This window comes from Diceros bicornis, chromosome 1 (genome assembly GCF_020826845.1).
Source record: "Diceros bicornis minor isolate mBicDic1 chromosome 1, mDicBic1.mat.cur, whole genome shotgun sequence".
NCBI classification, from domain to species: domain Eukaryota; kingdom Metazoa; phylum Chordata; class Mammalia; order Perissodactyla; family Rhinocerotidae; genus Diceros; species Diceros bicornis.
The window spans coordinates 51,561,659-51,584,252 of record NC_080740.1 but is presented as its reverse complement, the minus strand read 5'-3'; the positions used below and the strand labels follow the sequence as shown (position 1 = coordinate 51,584,252).

Here is a 22,594-nt window from a genome sequence, read left to right as displayed (position 1 = left end):
TGCTGGCAATAGTATTTTGGGACATTTACATTTTCTAGGTTATGTTTTTCTACAGTGTTTTAATTTTATATAAATAAATTTGTATTGTATTCATAACTAGAAAAATGAAGATAATAAAATGGAAAATAAAGTCAGGAAGAGAAGGATAAATACAGCTTCTTATATAATGTAAGAACCTTACAATAACATACTTCCATTTACCCCTCCCTTCCTTTGTGCTGGTGTTGTCATGCATTTACTTCTAGAAATGTCATAAACTCCAAAACAATAGTCATTATTTTTGCTTTAAACAGTCAGTTGTCTTTTAAGTAATTTAAGAAACACGAGGGGCCAGCCCGATGGTGCAGCGGTTAAGTGCTCGCGCTCCGCTGCGGTGGCCCTGGGCTCTGTAGGTTCGGATCTCACCGACGTACCGCTTGTCAAGCCATGCTGTGGAGGCATCCCATATAAAGTGGAGGAAGATGGGCACGGATGTTAACCCAGGGCCAATCTTCCTCGGCAAAAAGAGGAAGGTTGGCATCGGATGTTACCTCAGGACTGATCCTCCTCACACACACAAAAAAAAAGAAACAAGAAAATATATTTTATATTTACTTATTATATTTACTGATAGTCTTTCTTCCTTTGTTTAGAGCCGAATTTCCATCAGGTATCATTTCCCTTCAGCCTTAAGAACTTCCTTTAACATTTCCTGTAGCACAGGTCCACTGGTGATGAATTCGCTCAGCTTTTTTTTATAATACCAAAATATTTTTGTTTCTCATTCCCTTCCTGAAAAGCAATTTCTCGGGGGGGGGGGCGGTGGCCCTGTGGCTTGGCGCTCCGCTACTGGTGGCCCCGGTTCGGATCCCGGGCGCACACTGACACACCACTTGTCCGGCCATGCTGAGGCGGCGTCCCACATACAGCAACTAGAAGGATGTGCAACTATGACATACAACTATCTGCTGGGGCTTTGGGGAGAAAAAGAGAAAAAGAAGAGGAGGACTGGCAATAGATGTTAGCTCAGGGCCAGTCTTCCTCAGCAAAAAGAGGAGGATTGGCATGGATGTTAGCTCAGGGCTGATCTTCCTCACAAAAAAAAAAAAAGTAATTTCTCTGGATATAGAATTCTAGGTTGATATTTTTTCTCATAGCATATTTAATATTTAATATATCATTCCATGTTTCCATGTTTTCTGGGTTACATTACTTCTGATGAGAGGTAAATGGTAATTCTTGTCATTGTTCCTCTTAATGTAACATATTTGTGTTCTTTCCTTGTTTTTAAGATGTTCTCTTTGGTTTTAAAATATTTGATTATGATGTGCCTGGATGTGGTTTCCTTTGTATTTATCCTACTTGGGGTTTTATAATCCTAGGCTTCTTGGGATGGTGAGTTAATAATTTTAAAAATCAAATTTAGAATTTCAGTCTATCTCTTTTTTTTGGTGAGGAAGATTAGCCCTGAGCTAACATCTGTTGCCAATCCTCCTCTTTTTGCTGCAGAAGATTGGCCCTGAGCTAACATCTGTGCCCATCCTCCTCTATTTTATGTGGGATGCCTGCCACAGCATGGCTTGACAAGCGGTGCACAGGTTCGTGCCCGGGATCCACACCTGCGAACCCCGGGCCGCTGAAGTGGAATGTGCAAACTTAACCACTACACCACTGGGACAGCTCCAGCCTCTATTTTTTTAAAAAAATTTTGCCTCAAGCTCTTTTTCTCCCTTCCTTCTCCCTTATGTATATTAGATTGCCTGATATTGTTTCAAGGTCACTTCACTGAGACTCTGTTCATTTTTTTTTTGTGTGAGGAAGATTGGCTCTGAGTTAACATCTGTTGCCAATCCTTCTCTTTTTGCTGAGGAAGATTGGCCCTGGGCTAACATTTGTGCCCATCCTTCTCTACTTTATATGTGGGATGCCTGCCACAGCATGGCTTGATAAGTGGTGTGTAGGTCTGTGCCCAGGATGCAAACCTGTGAACTCTGGGCCGCACATGAACTTAACCACTATGCCACCAGGTTGGCCCCAATTTGTTTTTTTTTCAGTTCTTTTTCTATGTTTCCATTTATTTATTTTATTGTTATTTTTTTTGTGTGTGAGGAAGATCAGTCCTGAGCTAACATCCGATGCCAATCCTCTTCTTTTTCGTTGAGGAAGACTGGCCCTGGGCTAACATCCGTGCCCATCTTCCTCCACTTTATATGGGACGCTGCTGCAGCACGGCTTAACAAGTCGTGCATCAGTGTGCGCCCGGGATCTGAACCGGTGAACCCCGGGCTGCCAAAGTGGAGCGTGCGCACTTAACTGCTGCACCACTGGGCCAGCCCCTCTATGTTTCCACTTAGATAGCTTCTATTGACTTGACTTAAAGTTCTTGAATTTTTTCTTCTGCAGTGTCCACTTTGCTGTTAGGTCCACCTACTAACATTTTCATTTGGTATATTATATTTTTCGGTTCTAGAATTCCCATTTAGTTCTTCTTTATAGTTCTCATTTCTTGGCTGAGATGGCTCATCTGTTCATTTATTATGTCCATCTTACCATTAAAATTCTTGAACATACTTATAATAGCTGTTTTAAAGTCCTCATCTGCTAATTCCAGTATCTGTGTCATCTCTGAATCTATTTCTACTCAGTACTTTTTCTCTTGGTTGTGGCTAATGTTTTCCTGCTTCTTCATATGTCTGGTAATATTTGATTGTATGTTAGGAATTGTGGATGGCACATTGTTGAGAGTTTGGATTATGCTGTCTCCTTTACAGAGTGTTGAGTTTGTTTCGTTAGGCAATAAATTTACTAGAGGCTTAATCTGATCCTGTTGAGGCTTGATTTTAGGCTTTGTTAGGGCAGATGTAAAGTAGAGCACACTATAGAGCTAGAGGAGCCCTATTCCTCAAGTATGAACTTTTTAGATTTTAATTAAATCTTCAGGGTGCTCAGCAAGGTCTTTCCACTTTGCCTAGCTAGGACAGGTCTCAGCACTGTGTGACCTCTGGAATCCTCATTTAGTTCACAAGCCTCATGGATTCTTGCCCTGCACATGTGCAGCTCAGACAAAACCTCAGGGGACCTCTGTGTAGATTTCTAGAGCTCCTTCTCCATGCAGCTCCCTGCTCTTTGATACTCTGCCCCACAAATTCAGCCACCTCAACATCCTCTATCTCTAATCTCTGTTTCCTCCACCCAGTGAGACCACTGCTCTGTTTGGGCTCCACTTCCCTCTGTCTTAGTTTGGAAAGTGCCCCAAGCAAAGAACTTTAGTGGTTATGGAATTCACTTTGTGTGTTTCCCTTCTATCAAGGATGAAGGCTATTGGATGTCCAATGCCTGTAATCAGTTGCTATAAATGTTTTACCATTGTTTACGGTGGGGAAGTAAGTGTATTACCAATTACTTAGTCATGGTTGGAATCCAATAAAAGTTTAAAAGAAGAAATGAAAGGAAAATAGGGAGCCTTAATTCAGGATGTGGATCTAATGCCATAGGCATCTAAGAATCTAAGCTTTAGCTGAAAACATCTGGGCCAGTGGGGCTCACCCCTCTCTAGTTCTTTTTAATATGGCATCAGAATTGGACTGAATAAAATATCCAGTTCTGTATCACAATAATCCTTCTGCCGAAAACAACTATAAAAATTGGATGAATATATAAAACAAATATTTGAGGGTATTGAAGAACAACCAATACAGGTAAGAATGAAAGAATTATGATCCTTGAGAAAAGTGAATATGTAATGAAAGCAAGAGAAAAGTAATATGTAGTGAGTTCCACATTTACCCTGGCTTTTTCCCTGGGGGCATTTCCCATGTTGTTCACGGGGGAATAAGAACCAAGCAGAAAGCAACAGTCTTGCCAGATTGAAGATACAGAGGTTGGAGTTCAGGGTTGCCAAAGAAGCTGGAACTTGGAGGGAGGATGGATTATAGAAAGGAGGAAACTAAGAAAGAACCCAATGATTTCATACAAATTCCTCTGAATTTATTGGCCTAGTTCTAAACGGCAGCTTGGAGGCTAAAGAACTGAGCAGAAATTTTATCAGCTACAAAGCGCTGGGGACACAAATTGGAATTCAAGTCCTGTTGAGGTGGAGAGACCTTGGTAAACACCCAGGTTTTCAGCTGAGTCCCAAAAGAGTCACACCTTAGGAGAGAAGGCCACATCCTAGGAATAAGAGTTGTGTCCTAGGACAAAAAAAGTGAACTACACTAGCCAAAACACAGTACAAAACCAAGCCTTTACAGGAGTAAGAGGATCTATCAGTATCCTGCTTGGCAGAAGTCAACCTAATCCTCTTTTTCTAGATGAATATATGACCCAGAGCCTTTCCAATTTTCATATTTTCATCAAAACAAATTTCATCCGATATAAAATTATGAGACATGCTAAAAAAATAGGACCAAATGACTGAAAATCAAGAGAAAAAGCAAACAATGGAAATAGACCCACAGGTGTTTCAGAAATGAGGGACTTCAAATAATTATGATTAAAGTATTCAAGAAAACAGAGGAAAAGGCTGAAACAGGTTAAAAGTTGGAGAACTTAAAAATAAATTGCAATATATAAAAAAGAATCAAATGGACATATAGAGCTGAGAAAAATATAATATCTGAAATTAAGAACTCATAGTATAGGTTTAATAGTACATTGGACGTAACAGAAGATAAGATAAGTGAACCATAAAATATCCAAACTGAAGCACACAGATGAAAACAAAAGAAAAGAAAAAACAGAGGAGAGAATATGACACATGTGGGACATTGTCAAACATACTAATGTATGTATAATTGGCATCCCAGAAAGAGATGATGCAAAGAAACAGGGCAATATTAGAAGAGGTAATAGCGAAGAATTTTCCAAAACCAATAAAAGATATCAACTCACAGATTCAAAAGGCTAAATGAAAATAAAATAAAATGAATCCCAAGTAGGATAAATACAAAGAGAACCACATGTAGGCACATCATAGTCAAACTTTTGAAAAACAAAGAAAAAAGCTTAAAAGTATTTAGAGGAGGATAAATAGGCATATTACCTTCTATGGAATCAGCATAAGACTGTCAATGCTCTTTTCAGCAGAAATGATGGAATTTGTGGACAGTGGAATGACATCTTTAAATTGTAGAAAGAAAAAACCTATCAACATAGAATTCTTTACCCAGTGAAAATATCCTTCAAAATGAAGACAAAATAAAGACATTTCTGACAAACCAAGGCTGAATTTGTCACCAGCAGAACTTCACTATAAGAAATACTAGGGGCCGGCCCCATGGCGTAGTGGTTAAGTGCGCACGCTCCGCTGCTGGCGGCTGGGGTTCGGATCCCAGACGTGCACCGAGACACCACTTGTCAGGCCATGCTGTGGCGGTGTCCCATATAAAGCGGAGGAAGATAGGCACAGATGTTAGCCCAGGGCCAGTCTTCCTCAGCAAAAAGAGGAGGATTCGCATGGATATTAGCTCAGGGCTGATCTTCCTCACACACACACAAAAAAGAAATACTAAAGGAAAATAATCCCATATAGAAACATGGAATTACAGGAAGGAATGAATAACATCAGAAAGGGTAACTATGTGGGTAAAATAAATGAATATTGACTGTATAAAATGACAATGTATCGTTTTACAATAATACATTGAGGAGTTTATGACATGTAGAATTAAAATATATGATGACAATAGCACAAAAGGTAGAAGAGGGTTAAATGGAGTAAATCTGTGGAAAGTTTCTTGCATTGTTCAGGCAATTATGAAAGTTCTAATTTAACATAGACTGTAGTAAATGAAGTTTACATATTGAGATCTCTAGGGAAACTTCTAAATGAATTGAAAAGAATGCATGAATAAAAAAGTTAATAGAGGGTAAAATGACAGAACAAACTCATGGATATCCAGTCCCCTTAAAACAAAGGCACCACTACATTTCAGTGAGGTAAGGATGGTCTTTCTAATAAATAGTTCTGGGTCAATCGGGTATCCATTTTAACTTTGATTCCTCATTACACCACACACAAAAATTAATTCAAGATGGATCATAACCCTAACTATGAAAGCTAAAACAATCAAAATTCTAAAAGAAACCATGTGAGCATATTTTTATGACCTTTGAATAGGCAAAGATTTCTTAAATGGGACATAGAAAGCACTAACCAAAAAACAAAAGATTGATAAATCAGATTTACAAAAATCTAGAACTGTTGTTCATCAAAAGACACTATTGAGGGAATGAAAAATCTAATTACAAACTGAGAGGGAATAATTGCAATATATATATCCAACAAAGGACTCATATCCAGAATATATGTAGAGTCCTACAAATCAGTAAGAAAAATGCAGAAAACCCAATGTAAATTGGACAAAGACTTGAACAGACATGTCATAAGAAATAACCAATAAACATATGAAAAGGTGCTCAATATAATTAGTCACTGAGGAAATATTATTTAAAATTACAATGAGCTATCTCTACACACCCACCAGAATGACTAAAACTGAAAGGGCTAACAATACCGAATATTGGTAAAGATGTGGAAAAACTGGAACTGTCATACATTGCTGCTGGGAGTGTAATTTTGTGCAACCATCTAGAAAAATGGTTGGAAGTAATTACTATAGCTAAATATAAGTCACATCCTGTGACTTAGCAATTCCACTCCTGGATTTATACTCTACATAAATGAGTGTTTATTTCCACTAAAAGACACGTGCAAATATAGATAAGGCAGTTTTCTTTAAAATAACTCAAAACTGGGAATAACCTAAATGTCCACCAACAATAGGATGGATAAATTGTGGTATATTCAAACCGTGGAATACTACACAGCAATAAAATAGAATGATGTACTATCACAAACAGCAAGATGGATGGCTATCACCACCACCATGCTGACTGTAAGACGCAGGTACAAAAGTATATGCTGTATAATTCCACTTTTACAAAGTTCAAAATCTGACAAAAATAAAGATGATGAAAGAAGACGATAAAAGATGAAAGAAGAAAGAATAGTGGTCAATTTGGGGAGGGTTTATTGACTATGATGGGGCACAAGGGAGCCTTCTGGTATTGTGGAAATAGTCTATATCTTGATCTAGGTGGTAGTTGCATGAATTTATATGTATGCAAAACACATTGAGCAATATGTTAGGATATGTATAGTTTACTGTATGCTAATTATATCTTAAGAAGTAAATTTTTAAACAAAAGTTTAAAATGGCACTGGTTCCTCATGCCATTCCACCCCTGCTAGTGGGAGTCTGTGAAGCTCAAGCAGGAGATACGGGCTTTCTAGCGGGTGGAATGAGGTCTTGCTTGGCCACCACAGGCCTCCATGTGAATTAGTCATCCCTTCACTCCAGACTTTGCCACTTCTGTCTCCCAGACCCCCAACCCTGCCCTGGCTGACTACTGGGGGAGGCCCACACCCCATCCCCCTCACCTGACCATTCAGCAAGTGAGATGTCCCTTCTGCAGAATCCCAGCCCCTGGGATTCACTGTCAGTTTCCTCACTTGTGTCCCTGCTCCCCCTTCTCTCCCTCAAAAAACCAAAACCCATAAGCTCCATGGGGGCAGGGCTTTTGTCAGACTCATCTCTGTATCTTTGTCCCTGGGCACCCAGGACTGGGCACAGAGTGGGTGTCAGCGAATGTTTATTGACTGAATATGGGCAAGTGAGAGTGTAGAGGGCTTCTAAGGCCTCAGGCTGAGTGATCTAGTGTGGAGGCCCTTCTAGAGCAGATGCGCACGGCTGCCTCTCAGCATGGCCAGGGCAGCTGGAAGACAGTACTGAGGCTAGATAGGTCACTGACCCAGGCCATCAAGTGTTGGCTGCAGGCAACTTCCTCAAAGTCCATTTCCTCCCTCTGGCCAATTTTTCTTGGTACTTCCCGTTGGTTGAATACAATCAGAAGTCACAGGGCAGGAAAACCTGTTGATGTCGTCCATACAGGTCAGCAGCCAGGAGAACAGAGCGGGGGGAATGGGGAGTGAGTGGAGGAGATCTGAAGGAGCAAGCAAAAAGCATCCAATACAGATGATGTCTGTCAAGTGTTAGGCTACACTTGGTACAAGGACAGTGCTCCATGCATCAGCTGCCCAATCACAGAAGCAGCTCAGAGCATCAGAGGAACCCAGATGAAAAATGCCCATTCCTGCTCCTCTGGCCCCTCTTCTCAAGGGGCTCACCTCAACAGGAGCCAGGACATCTAAGTATTTAACCAACTCCTAAAGTCCTGTCAATGCACTGCACTTCTCGAGCTTGTTTTTTCTTTAGGACTTCTGGCTTCTATGGCTTGAGGCTCGCTCAAGGCTACAAGTCAACTTAACAAGCTATGAAGTGTCCTGGTCACCCATGCCTGAGTAAAGGGTTTGGGACCCTCTCAACATCCTCCCTGTCCTCTCCACCACTAGAGGTGCCAGCATTGGAGTCATTCCCTGTGACCCGGAAAACATCTCTGTCCGTCCCAGTTGCTCATGCTTATGCAGCTCTAGGCAAAGGTCTCACCTAAACCTTGGCAGGTTGGAGGGGCAGGGCACGGTTTCAGGCCCTGAGAGGCTTTTTGAGCAAGACTGCGACTGTTCCTTTAACTGGTGTCCTGTGGCGGGCTCCATGCACCCTCTGCTGGCGATCCTCATTTTTGCCGACGCAGCTCTCTGGGCTGGACAGGAGCAGCAGGAGAATTCCTCCAAACCGTTCTGAGGCCCCATACGCCTTTGCCCAGGGACACAGATAGTTGCTGGTGTCCCAGGATGGAGTGCAGAGAAAATCCCTGGTCTTGATGAGGGCAGAGGGTCAGCCTGGCCTAGAGCTATTGAGTGACTGTTGGGTAAGAGAGCACTCCAAGATGGCTGACGCACGATAGCAACTGATGGCCCAGCCACTGTGGGAAAGCCATCTCTCCACCTTCACCACCTGGATTATTCACTCTTTAGCCAGGGAGACGCCCTGTTCAAGCTATCCTTGTTCCTCTTGGGGCTCCTATTCCTGCGGATGGTGGTGGTGGACATCTTCCTGATTCTAAGCCTCAACTGGCTGGTTCAGGGTCAGTCAGGGATAAAGTCAGATTCTGGTTCAAAGTCAACATCAGGTTCTGAGTCAGAGACAAGGTTAAGGGCAGAGCCAGAGTACAGACCACAGAACCTCCTCCTCCTCATGTAAGAAGCCAAGTCTCACAAGCTTATGCATGCACTCGCATCCCTGTGTGCATGTATGTGTGTGTGTCTGTGTGTCGAGTGGCTAAGGACCCTCCCACCAAAGGCTATGGCCAAGCCGTTCTGTCTTTCAGGCACTAGAGGCACAGGGATCATCAAGTTCCTCACAGGTTCATGCAAATGTAGAAAACTACAACAAAGAAAATATAAATACTAAACGCTAGCAAATGTAACATTATATCAGGGAAACTAGTCAAGTGCAACTCAGGCATGTTCTTACTGGGCAAGTATAAAATGTACTTATGTGGGATGTAGGTGTATTGGAATATGTTTGATGTGGTGTGAGGTAGTCAGGGCCTCCAGAAGAATGAGTGCCCTGGCCTCCCCTGGTGGGTCAGAGTCCTGGGCAGAGTCCCACAGGGGCAGAGGACAGGGCTTACTAGCAAGTTTGGATGATGGTGTCTACTCAAGAGACTGGAGGAGAGTCAGAACCAAAAACCAGAGCTGATACAGGGAGTATCGTTCAGGGCAGGGGAGAGCCCACAGGAGGGGTTCGGGTCCTTGAGGCAGGTAGAAGCAGGCCTCAGCCACATGGGTGACTCAGGCTCCTGTGATTACGTGGAGGTAGATGTATAAAATCATATGGTGATTTTGTACAAATTCGCAAAGGATGCCGCTTTTCCATCTTACTTTATTTCCACCCACTGGAAAGTTGTTGTAATGAATATGCAAATCTGCAATGTCTGTGATGTGAATGGAACCCCAGGCTTGTGCAATACAGAATTTGCACAACTTGATTGGGCTAGGGCTACTTACTGATGGGTTGACTGACACCCATCTTACTCCAAAAAGGACATAAGGTGCCTTACAATCATGTGTCATTATCACAAGATGAACTGCATTCATTTAAAAATAGGAGGGGGAAATGAGGCACAGGGAGAGGAAGGGTGGTGTTAGTGAGTTAGTGCTGAAACCATCATTAAATGGGTGGTTACCTTACAGCGGAAGGAGTTTTGTGATTGAGGAAACCAGACGCTATAATTAGGATTCCACATCCCAAAGGATGCTGATGTGTTCTCTGGGGGTAACCAACTCGCCCCCCATTCTTGCGTTGTCTGAGGGCTGCCACTGATTTCCTTTAGCAATGCCGCCCTGGGGCAACAGGCTGAGGGAGCCAAGGGTGAAAAGATCCATTCTGGATGAGAAAAGTAGGGCCTCATCCTGAAGAGGGAGCTCAGAATGGGGAGCAGAGCATTCAACAAATATTTTTTGAATAAATGAATGAATAAGTAAACATAGCCCTTTCTATTTTACCTCTTTATTAATTCTTAAATTTATCCACTTCTTTCTATATGCATTGCCATTCCCCAGTTCAGGTCACCATCAGCTGTCATCTAGACTCTGCACCAGCCCCATCCCCAGTCACCTCCAGGCTCTGCTCCCCACTACCCACCCCCCACCCCCACCCCCAGTAGAAAGACACGGTCCTTTACCTAAATCCCAAATCGGATCCTGCTCCTCCCTGGCCTTCACTCAGTGGTGGCTGCTCCCTACTTTCAGTATCATACCCAAACCCTTTTTTGTGGCCCATGAGGTCTCAGGTGATCTGCTCCCAGGACCTCTGCAGCCTCACCTCTCATTTCTCCCCTACCCTCTGCTCTACTGGCTTCCTGACATTTTGACAAGGCCTGAAAAAAAATACTAAAACCACCGAACTTTCAACCTTTTAAACAGTAGCTAAGTCAGACGTCCAATAGCTATCCCCAACCCTCACCTCATCCTCACCCATCCCTAATCCCCATCCAGCCCCAATTTGGGCTCAAGATTGGGGGATGGGGGGCTTCTGTGTTGTAATAATTTTAAGAAGTGTAGTTTGCACTGTATATATCAAAATATCAAGATTTGTAAGCACCACACCTAGCTAACTCCTTGCCCTCTGGCTATTTGCACCAGTCTGGAAGCTTCTTGCCCAGGATGGAAGGGGGCAGGGTGCAGTGAGGAGGGAAGCCAAAGTCTAAGCCTGCTGTCTCTACAATCAGGGCCTGCCCTGGACCTGCTGGGTAATTACAGCTCCTGAAGGCCCTGGGTTGCCTATCTCCACCCTGTAATGACAGCCTAGCTTGTGCTGGCTCTGCTGTCTTGGGTTGCAGAGTTCCATGGGGGAGGCCGCTAGAGGGAACTTCTGCTGGAGGGAACTTGTAGCTGTTCTATGGGGCGAGCCTCATCTTTTGCATGCACTGAATGGATTCAGGGATTTTGGGGGGTCACTCTCTGCGGATCCACTTGGCCCTGTCTAGATTTGGCCCTGTCTAGATTTGGCCCTGCAGCCTCCTGGGGATTCTGCCAGATTCTCTTTCCCTTCCCCAGGGTTCTGCACCAGACTGTAAGACCAGACTACCTGGGAGACCCTATTTCTGAAGCAATAGGGCCACCACTAGATGGCCCCACTCAAGCTGCACCTCTTGCCTTCTGTCACTGGCCCTGAGTCAATGCGCTGGTCAACCGGGACACACTTAGTCTATCCTCAGTTCCTAAAGGAAGGAACCTGGAGAGGAGAGTTGGTCCCAGAGTCCAGTGGACCACTTTATGCTGAATGTGCTGACGGGTACAGATGTGTGTTAACATATACGATGCCCTTGGTGCAGTATTGGTTGATCTCAGGGGCCCCACTCTGGGGAATTCCATGGAGCCACCAGGTGCTCTGGCCAGGCCTCCAGCTGCTGCAGTGGTTGCCAGGGCCTGCAAGAGTCATCAGCAGTTAGGAAGGCCTCAGCGCCAAGCAGTGTAGCCCGCCCCTCCCCTTCCCCAGGGCAGGGATTACAGGGGAGCGGGGGATGGCAGGGGCAGGGCAGGCTGAGGTGGCCTCTGTTTAGAGGGAAGGGCTGCACTCCACCTACCTTTCCATTTATCCAGTTATCTGTCCACCCAGCACAGATATTTTTGCCATTCCTTCTGGAGAGACATCGGATCCTTCCCTTGGGATGCAAGTGGTGAGCAGACAAATCTAGCCTGCTTTGAGGAGCCATAGGCCAGGGATGTCACTTGGGAACAGCATGGAGGTGGGGCCTCATTTGACAATGTGCCTGGCCATGCTGGAGTCAAAGGTGGCAGTCATTACCTGATCTTGAGCCTGAGGAGGGTGTCTAAGACTGGGACTGGGCAGGCAGCACCTCCTATCAGAAGCATTCACCAGCTGGAAAGGGCTGGGCCTTTCCTTTCCTGGACAAATTTGCTGTGTGGGCCTCTGTTTACCTGCTAGTTTTCCCCACTAGACAGAGCCACTTGGATGTTCATGGTCCCTGAATCCCCAGCCAGGGCCTCAACTGGTGCCCAGCAAATGTTTGTGGAGTGAATGCATGAATGAACTCAATAGTGACATTACCAGAAGGCAGGTGTGGTTTTGTTTACACAATGGATTTGGGGAAAAAGAGTGTGATACGGCTGTTCAAGATGGCTGTTGATTCATTAAGTGACACACAATGGGTGTGCTTAATGAGGTCTTCTGGAGGCCATGATAGTGGAGGGCTGTCCATTCATTCACTCATTCATTCGTTTATTCTTGCATTTTTGTGCCCCACTCTCTGTCCAGGTCCTGGGTACCAGGCCCTATGCTAAAGCTGATGAACAGGACAGAGGCAGCCCCCATCCTTGAGAAGGCAAAGTGATGAAGAAAGTAGACATGAATGATATCAGGTAGCATGCATGACATTCATCCATGAGGAAACATGGGGTCTATGCAGGGACCTTTCTCAGGCTGAGCCCAGAGCAGGCTTTTGGAGGGAACAACCTTTTGGCAGAGGAGTGTTTTAGGCTGGAAGAATGACATAGTCAAAGGCCAGGGAACTGAAAAATGCCTGGGGTGCTAGAGCATCAATTTTGATGCTGAACATGATAAGAGAGGCCATCAGGGCTGGATAAAGGGGATTGGTAGTATTGGTGAGATCTGTGTCTATCCTTGGGACAGGGACAAGTTTGAGGGGTTCTATATATGGAAATCACATGATCAGAATCATTGTTAAAATAGCACTCTGCCTGTGGAGTGGAGTAAGGATAGAGAGAGCTGAGTGGAAGTTGTGGGCAAGGATGGATTGTCCAGGTGAGAGATGGTGGTGTCCTGAATTTGGGCTGTGAGTGTAGGAATGGAGAGCAGTAAATGGATTGAGAGATCCACCAAGTAAGATACACAATGGGGGAATGTGGTGGGGAAGCAAATGGAAATAACTGAGAGATGTTGATTTCACTTCTTGAGATATGGGAAATGCTGGAGCAGAAGCAGTTTGGGTGGTGTGGGGTAGGGTATGGGGAGATAATGAGTTCAACTATCAAGTGGCCACAAAGAAAAGGCTATGTAGGTCTGCAGTGGGTCTGGGCTGGAGATTCAGAACAGAGAGTCATGGATTTACATGGGCCCAGTAGCTCCTGGAGTGCATGAAGGAATGTCAGGTATAGTGGGTTGAATGGTGGCCCCTAAAAAGAAACATCCATGTTCTAATACCTGGACTCTGTGAATGTGACCTTATTTGGAAAAAAAGACTTTGCAGATATAATTGAGTTAAAGATCATGAGATGAGTCATCTTGATTACCCTGGTGGGCTCTAAATCCAATGACAAGAATCTTTATAAGAGACAGAAGAGGAGAAGATGCAGACCCTGAGGAATGAGTGGGGTCCAGGACTCTGAGGCTCTGTGGAAGCCTTAGTCAGACCTTTGGCTACTGCTGTGTGGAGCAAGACATTAGGGAGACACCCATCCCTTCATGTAGTCAGCAGATATTTATTAAACCCAGTTCTGTGGTAGGTGCTGAAGATATGATGATGGACAAAAACACACATAGTTTATGTACTCCTGGAGTTCCCAAGCCAGTGGGGGGACAGACATTAATCAAACAATCATTCAACTACAGGCATGTGTCACTTAATGACAAGGATACATTCTGAGAAGGCGATTTTGTCACTGTGCAAACATCATAGAGTGTATTTACACAAATCTAGATGGTTTAACCTACTACACACCTAGGCTATATGGTGCTAATCTCATGGAACCACTGTCATATATGCGGTCCATCATTGACCAAAACATTGTTATGCAGCGCATGACTGTATATCAACTGTGGCATGTGTTACAAAGCACGTAGGTCATAAGAGGCTGTTATGGTAGGTTTTGACCTGGTCAGGGAAGTGAGGAAAATCCTTCTGAGGGGATCTGAAGGATTTAATTGGGAGGAGAGAAAATTTTCTAGACAGAAAGGACAGCATGTGCAAAGGCCTAGGAGTGGGGCGGGGAGGGAGAATGGCCAGTGAGAGGGACTAGAGGAAGATTAGTGTGGCTGGAGAAGTGAGCAGGGGCCAAACCATGTGGGGCATTACAGACTATTTTTAGGATTTTTCCTAAGAACAATGCACTTTACTAAGCTGAGAGCGATGGGTTCAGATCTGCATTTTTGAGGAGATCCCTGTGGCTGCAGCGTGGAGGAGAGATGGGAGGGAACAAGAACAGAGGAGGGCAGCCAGCGGGGAAACTGTTGTAATCATTCAAGTGCAAGAGGATGGAGAGAAACAGATGGATTAGAGATATTTAGGTAGTAGAATTAAACGGACGTGGGACATGGAAGGATAGGGTCTGAGGGTGAGGCTGAGGGAGGTATGGTTCCCAGACTTCTGGTTAGATAACTGATGGGGGGTGGCTCCTTCAATGAAGCTGGGAGTAAGGGAGGTGTGGAGGTAGGCAGCAGAGGGAGCATGAACTCAGTGTTGGACATGTTGTGATTGAGGTGCTTGCGGACACTCAAGCGGAGATGTAGACTCAGCAGTCAGTTATGTGAGTCTGGAGCCCAGAGTCAGGGCAGAGTAGAGAGAGAAATTTGTGAGTCATCTGTGTATAGGTAGAAATTATAGAAAGAGAAGAGGAAAGTAGAGCGCCTAGGCCTGCTTTGAGGAAATCCCTACCTTTACTGAGTTACATGGAGAGGGAGAGAGGAGGATGTGCCGCAGGGGCCTGGGCAGAGGTGGCCAGAGAGAATGGTGGAAACCAAGAGAAATGAGTGTTCCAGCGAGGCAGTGGTCACACGATGCTGGGGTGTCAACTGTTGCTGGGGCCTTCGGCAGACGAGGACTGAAGAGTGGCTGTTAAAGTGAGGCTTGGAGGTTATGGAGAGTTTATTGAGATCTAGTTTGGTGTTGTGAGGGGGCCAGAAGGCCCACTGCAGGGGCCTGAGTGGTGGGAGGGAGATGAGGACAAGGAGACAGACGCTTCTTTCAGGGAATTTTGCTGTGGTTGAGCAGGAGAGATACACTGCAGTTGTTGGTGGGGTTGAAGGAGGTTTTGTTTCCATAGTAGAGGCTGGAACATATTTATATAGTAGTCCCCCCTTCGCAAGGGGATACCTTCCAAGACCCCCAGTGGATGTCTGAAATCTCGGATACTACTGAACCCCATATATACTACATATATGCTTTTTTCCTATACGTATATACATATGATAAAGTTTAATTTATAAATTAGGCACAGTAGAAATTAACAACAATAACTAATAATAAAATAGAACAATTATAACAATATACTGTAATTAAAGTTACCATAGATCTTAGCAATCTCAGCATACATTCTTTTTTTTTCTTTCCTTATTAAGTGAAAACTTTCACCTTCTCACTTAAAGGAAGCACTTTATGGCTTCTCTTTGGCATATGCAAATTGCCAGCATCACTACTCTTAAGTTTTGAGGCCATTATTAAGTAAAATAAGGGTTACTTGAACACAAGCACTATGATACTTCTACAGTCCATCTGATAACTGAGATGGCTACTAAGTGACTAATGGGTTGTACTAATGGGCAGGTAGCCGATAGAGTGTGGATACACTAGACAAAGGGATGATATACTTCCGTGGTGGAATGGAGCCGGACAGCGAGAAATTTCATTCATGCTACTCAGAATGGCGTACAATTTAAAACTTATGAATTGTTTTATTTCTGGAATTTTCCATTTAATATTTTCGGACCGTGGTTGACCGCAAGTAACAGAAATCTCAGAAAGCAAAACCTCGGATAAGGGAGACTACTGTAGTTCAAGGGAAGGATCCAGTTGAGAAAGGGAGGTTGAACATTCAGGAAAGAGAAAGGATGATCCACAGGTCAAGCTCTTGAGAAGGGAGAGAGGATGGGAGGATCTGGGCAGAGGGAGGCTCCTGTGGCATAGCAGGATGTAGCAGATGCAGGAAGGTTTCTGTTTGGTGTTAGTAGAGTTTTGGTTGGTTGCTGACACAGGCCGGAACAGTGGCTCGTTTCTATTTTATGTGTGTTGTATTTCTGTGTTTGTGCTCGTGCCTTCCGCAGGTCTGGGCTGCCAGCCTGGACAGTGTGCCATAGGGAATATCCCCACACCGCTTGGGCGGAGGCTGGGCACCTCCCACTCTGGGCTAGCTCTCTGATGAGATTCTCAGACGTGTTTCCCCTCATTCATGACTAGGAAGGTTCACAGAACAGAGCAGGCGTGGGAACCTGATCTGCGGCCAGTGCCTCCTCTAGCTCAGGCTGAGGTCTGCTGCATCCTCCCAGACTGGACTGGCTGAATGAGTTGTCCACTGTTTTTGGCCTGTGTTGTAGAGAAGGGTTTGGGCAAAGCAAGCCTTGGCCCCAATGTGCCACCCACCTCCAACACGCCCCCCCCCCCCCCGCCAGGCGTTGATAGGCTCCCTTCTCATCAATCTACCACCCACACATACATCACCAGGCCGAGTGCCTGACCCAGGAGCCAGGGACAGTCTGAATCCCTTTGGGATCTTGGCCCTGGGGGTGGAGCCCAGGTCCCTAGTCTTCTTCAGGGCCTTCTCCACTGGTCTGATACCCTGAATCCTGGCCAGGGTGACCCCAGTCCGCTGTAACCTGATGGTAGTGATGGTGGGGAGGAGGCAGTTGGAGCCTGTGTACCCAGCAGGACCACCTAGGAAATGCGCATAGACTGAGGCCGGGGGAGCCCGCCAGCATTCGGGGACGCTCCCCCCGACAGCACTGGCGCCAGGATCTGGTCGTGGGCCCCTCTCCAGCCGCTCAGGACTAGGAGGAGGGCGGGTCGAGTCCCACAGGTGGGATCCAGGCGAGGGGAGGCGCGCGGCGTACGTGCGGGGAGCGGCGGGCGGCATGAAGGGCGCGGGCAGCCGGCTCCCTCCCGGCCTGAGGCCGGCTCCCGGCTCCCGGCTCCCGCGCGGTCGGGCGGCCCGGCCCCTCCCAGGGGTCGCTGGCGGTGGCGACCCCGGGCCGAAGCTCTTCGGGCGCTGAGCCACGGGCCGGGCCGCGCCGGCCCGGGGGCGGGAGGTGGGGACGTGGCGGCGACTCAAGCGGGCGGAGCCGGGCCGCGGCGGGAGGCGGAGCTGCCGAGGGAGGCGGTGCCAAGCAGGCCGGGCGCCGCCGCGGGAGGTTCTGGAAACGCCGGGAGCGGCGCGTGTCCAGGTGAGCGCCCGCCTGCTCGGCCGCCGGGTCCGCCGCGGGGCTCGGGCGCAGGCGGGGGGCGCGGAGTCGTGCGTTCAGCCCGCGCGGGGCCGGGGGTTTGGGAACCGGGGGTCGCGCCGCCCGCTGCCCGCAGCGCAGTCCGGGCCGCAGCCTCGAGCTCTCCGCCCTGTTTCTACACCCGTCTGGGTTCCTGTCCCGTCGCCTGCGTCCCCTCCCCGAGCTCAGGGTGGTGAGGTCAGCGGCGCCCTTCCTGCCGGTCCCCTCGGCGGCCGCCCGGGCGGGGAACTTGGCCGCCCTGCCGTGTCGGGCTCCCGGGAAGGACGGCCTGGCCCCGAGGGCTGCCAGAGGTTGGAGGCGGAGGCCGGGGGCAACGGCCAGGCCCTGAGGGGCCGCTTAATGTTAGTGAGGTCCACCTTTCTCTCTCCAAAGGGCCTGGCGTCTGTGGCCTTGGCCCAGCAGGGTACAGCTTGGTGCCCATCAAGACGGGCTGTTGGGTGAGAAAGTTTTTTCCCTCCAGACATCCCTTTCAAACCGCGGTTATTTTTCCTCAGCAGCTGCCGAGACCTGTGGTAACTAGTTAACTAATTCAACAAACGGACCCGTCTGTGTGTCAGAAACTGCAAGGAATTGCTAGCCCAGTGGGGCAGACGGACTGGAAGACCGGGAAAGTCCAGGCCCAGGGCAGTGTGGTGAGTGATGTGCTGGGAGGGAGCCCTGGGCTGTGGATACTTGGTAGAGGACAGCATGCTTCAGGCCAGAGAGTTTTCTGGAGAAGGTAACCCATGTGCTGGGAGGGAGCCCTGGGCTGTGGATACTTGGTAGAGGACAGCATGCTTCAGGCCAGAGAGTTTTCTGGAGAAGGTAACCCATGAGCTGAAGTGGTCAGATGAAGGCTGGATAAAGGGTAACCCAGACAGAGGCACAGCCTGTGTGAATGAGAGCAGACCTGGGCACTCTAGTGGAAGCCAGGTGATGGGGGAAGGGACACTTCAGGGGTAGTTGCTAGTGGACCTGTCCACAAGAGCTTCAGTTGAGAGGACGATGCCTGGTACTGTGCCCTGCACGTGGAGGGTGCTCAGTGAACCCTTGCAGCATGAGTGTGGATCAGGGTACTTCCTACTTCCAGACAGCGTAGGTGGGCCCCTGGCCTCGGTATTCTAATCTGACACCTTTAAGATGGTGTAGAAGAACATTAGAGGCCCTTCCAAGACTGAGACTAGTCTTAAGAGTCTTCCACTGAAGAGTGCTTCTAGATGTAAACCACCTGAGGCCTGACAGCCTCAGCCCTCTTGCAGGAGATCCTGGCTCTGAGAGCAAGGGGTGGGGGACATCACTTTGTAGTTTAGGGCATTCTCAAATGTCCCAGATTTTGTAGAGATCCACTGTCCACCTGAGAGTTTATAGAATGTTTTTGCAGGCTGCTGCCTCTTCTCAGCCTGTATCACATCTGGGACAACAGGTTCCATGATTTAGTTCTCTGTTAAATAAACCAAGATTTCGTTTGGCTTGTGCTTAAACTGCCCCTGAAGTGTCTGGGGTACAGTCTCTCACTGCAGTTCTGGGCCTCGGGGCCCAGCCTCTCTGTTCACGTCTCCTCATGTGTTTGGGCTTTGAATCCTTTTCTTCTAGGGCCTTCTTTTTCTCTGACAGCCAAGGAAGCCACGTAGCAAGGATGGAGTGAGTTGGCTGGGGGCCTCTTCCCAGAGATGCTGTCATACTGGGCCACTCTAGTTCTCTTGAGCTCTCAGCAGGCAGACATGGTGATGACTAGGCACTGTCTGTGGCTTGTGATAGGCCCTTCTACCCTGTCGCAGGCTCTGAAATGGGGTGCCTGGGGGAGTGCTTACTTTGCCACTGGTTTAGCTTGGTGAGAGCTGATCTCCCTTCATTCCTTGAGTACCTCCTGTGTGCCTGGCTTCTGCTTAGAGTGTGCTTGGGGCTGGAATGAGGAAGGAGGGAGGGGAGGAGGCAGCAGTGGCACTGTCCTTTCCCTTGGGTAGCTCATAATCTCTCTGAGATTGCTGCTTCATCTTGGCAGCCAGCCATGAGCCAGGGGAGGAGCTCAGAGTGTGAGTGCTTATCAGAAGGAGAGACTGTGTGGGTGCCGCCCTGAGGAATGAGTGGGGTGAAGGAATCTGGGATCTACTCGTTTCCTGAGAGAGCCTCCCTTTTTGACTCTGCCCTCCCACATCCTTGGGAGGGTCTGAGGCTGCATGCAAGACTTTGGCCGATTTATGGCCATGCTGGCTGATAGTGTGCATTGGGCTGGTGGGTGTGTCCCTGGCTCCTGGGATCTGTCAAGAGTTTAATTTTGTGCAGATGGAGGTTGGCAGGAAATGTGATGCAGGCACGTGCAAGCCCGGACAGAATGCTAGAGCTTGAGTCAAACTTTGAAAAAGTTGTTTAAATCTAGCAGTTTGGACTTTTGAAGTGCCCCAGGGTGGGACATCAGCCTGTCCTAGAGCAGAGAGGGCTGGTGGCTCCTGTGGTCTCTGGGTTTTGTCCTGGGGATATGGAATGGGGGATATAGTTTTTATTCTCAGAAGGAGCAAAGGTGAATGAAAAGTCTGGACTAGACTTCTTGGAGCCCTAGGAGAGAGTTTTTGTTCAAGTGATGTCATTGTACAGCAGAGGATTAAGTGTTTAGGTAGTGAGTTCTCCAGCTCAAGGAGGATCTGTCTGAGCCTGGTCACAGACCAGCATCTGCTCTAGACCTTTCAGGAAGTACTTGCTAGAATGTAGCCTGCTCTGTACCTGGCACTCCTGAGGGCCAGAGTGTGGCCCAGATCCTGAGGCCTGGTACATGTAGGAACTTGGAACAAGCAGGTCAGAGGCATAGAAATCCTAGAGTATTGGTCCAGTCCCCTGCCTTTTGCCAGAGAACTTTCCTTCGTTGGTGAACTTTAGAGCCAGTGATTGACCAGTTCCGGGGTTATTCCGTGATGGTCAGCATGCTGCATTATGCATGACTCCACTCTCTCCTGAATTAATGTTTCATCTCTTTGGGCACTCCTGGAATGTGGAGATTGCCCAGTTTATGCCTCGCTTTCATCTTCACTGTCTCCTAAACTGGACCTTCTTCCTCTCTAGGGATTAGCTGGGCAGCTGGCCACTTCCGATCTACTGATCTTCCTTCAGTACTCTTGGGTGCTGATGACTGGTATAAGTTGTGCGTGGCACTGGGCTGCCCACTGATGTCTGTCATCTCATTCAATCCTCACAACAGCCCTATGGGATGTAGGTCCTAATATTATCACCATTATATAGACGGGAAAACGGAGGCTCAGAGAGGCTTGTGACCTGTGTGAGGTCACAAAGCCAGGAAGTGATGGTGGAGCTGAGATTTAACTCTGGGGCTGTCTGACCCCAGGGCGGCTGTGCTTGCCTGCTGGACTGTATTGCCTTGCCCTGAGCTGGGCTGGTTGGCCATTTGTGAGTGCTGTGATGTCTGGGGCAGGAGTGACTGCTCACCTGAACTCGAGGCACCATGTTCCTGTCTTCTGGGTCCATGTAGCTGTCCACCTTCTGGTGCCCTCCAGTCATGGATGTCATGAAGTTGCTTTGTGAACCACCATGAAGTCCTTGACCTAGGCAGGCCTGCTCTGCTGGGGCGAAATGTGGCTCCTCCTTTTGGGAGGCCCTTGTGCTGTAAGACAACAGATGTTACTGAGTAGGACTGAATGGCAGCAATATGTAGTGGCAAGTATATTGGAGGTTTGAGTCTTGGCTCTGCCATTGATTTGCTGTAGCATGACAGGTGTGCAGGAAACCCTCTCTCAGCCTCAGTTATCTATCTTATATATTTATATATGAAATGGGGATGATTATCTAGTTTACAAGGTTTTGGTGAGGATTAGATGGTAGAAATGAAAGATTTTTGGAAACATAAATAGTGGTTATCTTAGCCTAGTTCCCAGAAAACAGAGCTTGAGGCAGAGCTTAAGTGCTTAATGCTTCATTGAAGGTGCAGTTGCAGGGCAGCAAGGGTAAGGGAAAAGAAAAGTGAAGTAGAGAAGGATGGGAAGCAAATAAAAGGTGGTGCATTAGCAAGCTGGCCAGTCTGCATAGAGATGCACTAGTTGTTCAGCCATACAGGACATCTCTGGGTGAGCTCTACAGAAACTCCGTGCCACAGAACAGTTTCTCAGTGGAGATCTGGAGAGGGAATTTGCTGACCTCCTTGTCTTCTGTCCTTCATTGGTCAGAGTTGTCTCCTGAGGAGTTAACTGCCCCTCACTCCTCTGTTGCACTACCAGCGTGCTCCAGAAGCCACTGGGGAGGGCAGTGTGGCACTTACAGGAGTCTGGAAGTAGTGGTAGTAGCCAGAGATTTGGGGTCTGCACAGTCTCCTCCACTGGGTCTGAGGCAGAGGAAGTGGTCCAGGGCCCAGGAGACAGGTGAGGCCAAGAGAGTATGAGGCAGTGTACATCAGATGCATCCAATATGGTGGTGTGTGGATTTTGTCCTCGCGTGTAGTTCTGTCTTACGAATTAGTTTCACCTAGACTGCCAAGTCTCTACCAAGACCATGAGTGAAAACCCAGCTTGGGTTTTGCGTGTCGATGTTTACAGCCTTCTCTGCTACTTCATTGCCTAGTTACTGAAGTGGGAGACTTTGTGGTTTTGATGGTATCTAAGTGGGAAGTACAAATCCACATCTGTATCTATCCTTAGATAGATACAGATGAACATCTAGGCTTCGTTAGGTTCTCAGTGAAGGAGAATATTTTTCATGTGAGGTAGTCGTTGAAGATATGAAACCTGGAGTCATGAGATGGTGCTGGAGAGGGTGGTAGGGCCAGGTCACGCAGAGTCAAAAAGGCCCTTAGGACTAAGGAGTTTGGACTTTATCCTGAGGGCAGTGGAGAGCCTTTGGAGGGTTGTTAGGGAGAGAGAGACCAAATGAGGGGCTACAGGAAGCCATGCTGGCCACTTTGTAGAGCAGAGGGAGGGAGGTGAGATGAGATGAGAGACAGGGCAGGCGTGGGCCAGGATGGCTGCAGGAGGGAATTAGGGGTG

General features: G+C 47.3%; 1 protein-coding gene across 10 annotated transcripts in view; it reads left to right on the top strand.

Moving 5' to 3' along the window:
• The first annotated feature begins 17,918 nt into the window (after window positions 1-17,918).
• P4HA2 (prolyl 4-hydroxylase subunit alpha 2) overlaps window positions 17,919-22,594 on the top strand; it is a 33,386-nt gene continuing 28,710 nt past the window's right edge. For 2 of the 10 annotated variants that reach the window (XM_058540080.1, XM_058540070.1), the window contains exon 1: window positions 17,968-18,265. The gene's annotated coding sequence lies outside the window, so the exon portion shown is untranslated. Of the gene's footprint in view, window positions 18,266-18,405; window positions 18,438-22,594 lie in introns of those variants that run through there. The other 8 variants (XM_058540143.1, XM_058540152.1, XM_058540125.1 and 5 more) reach the window with 7 other exon arrangements.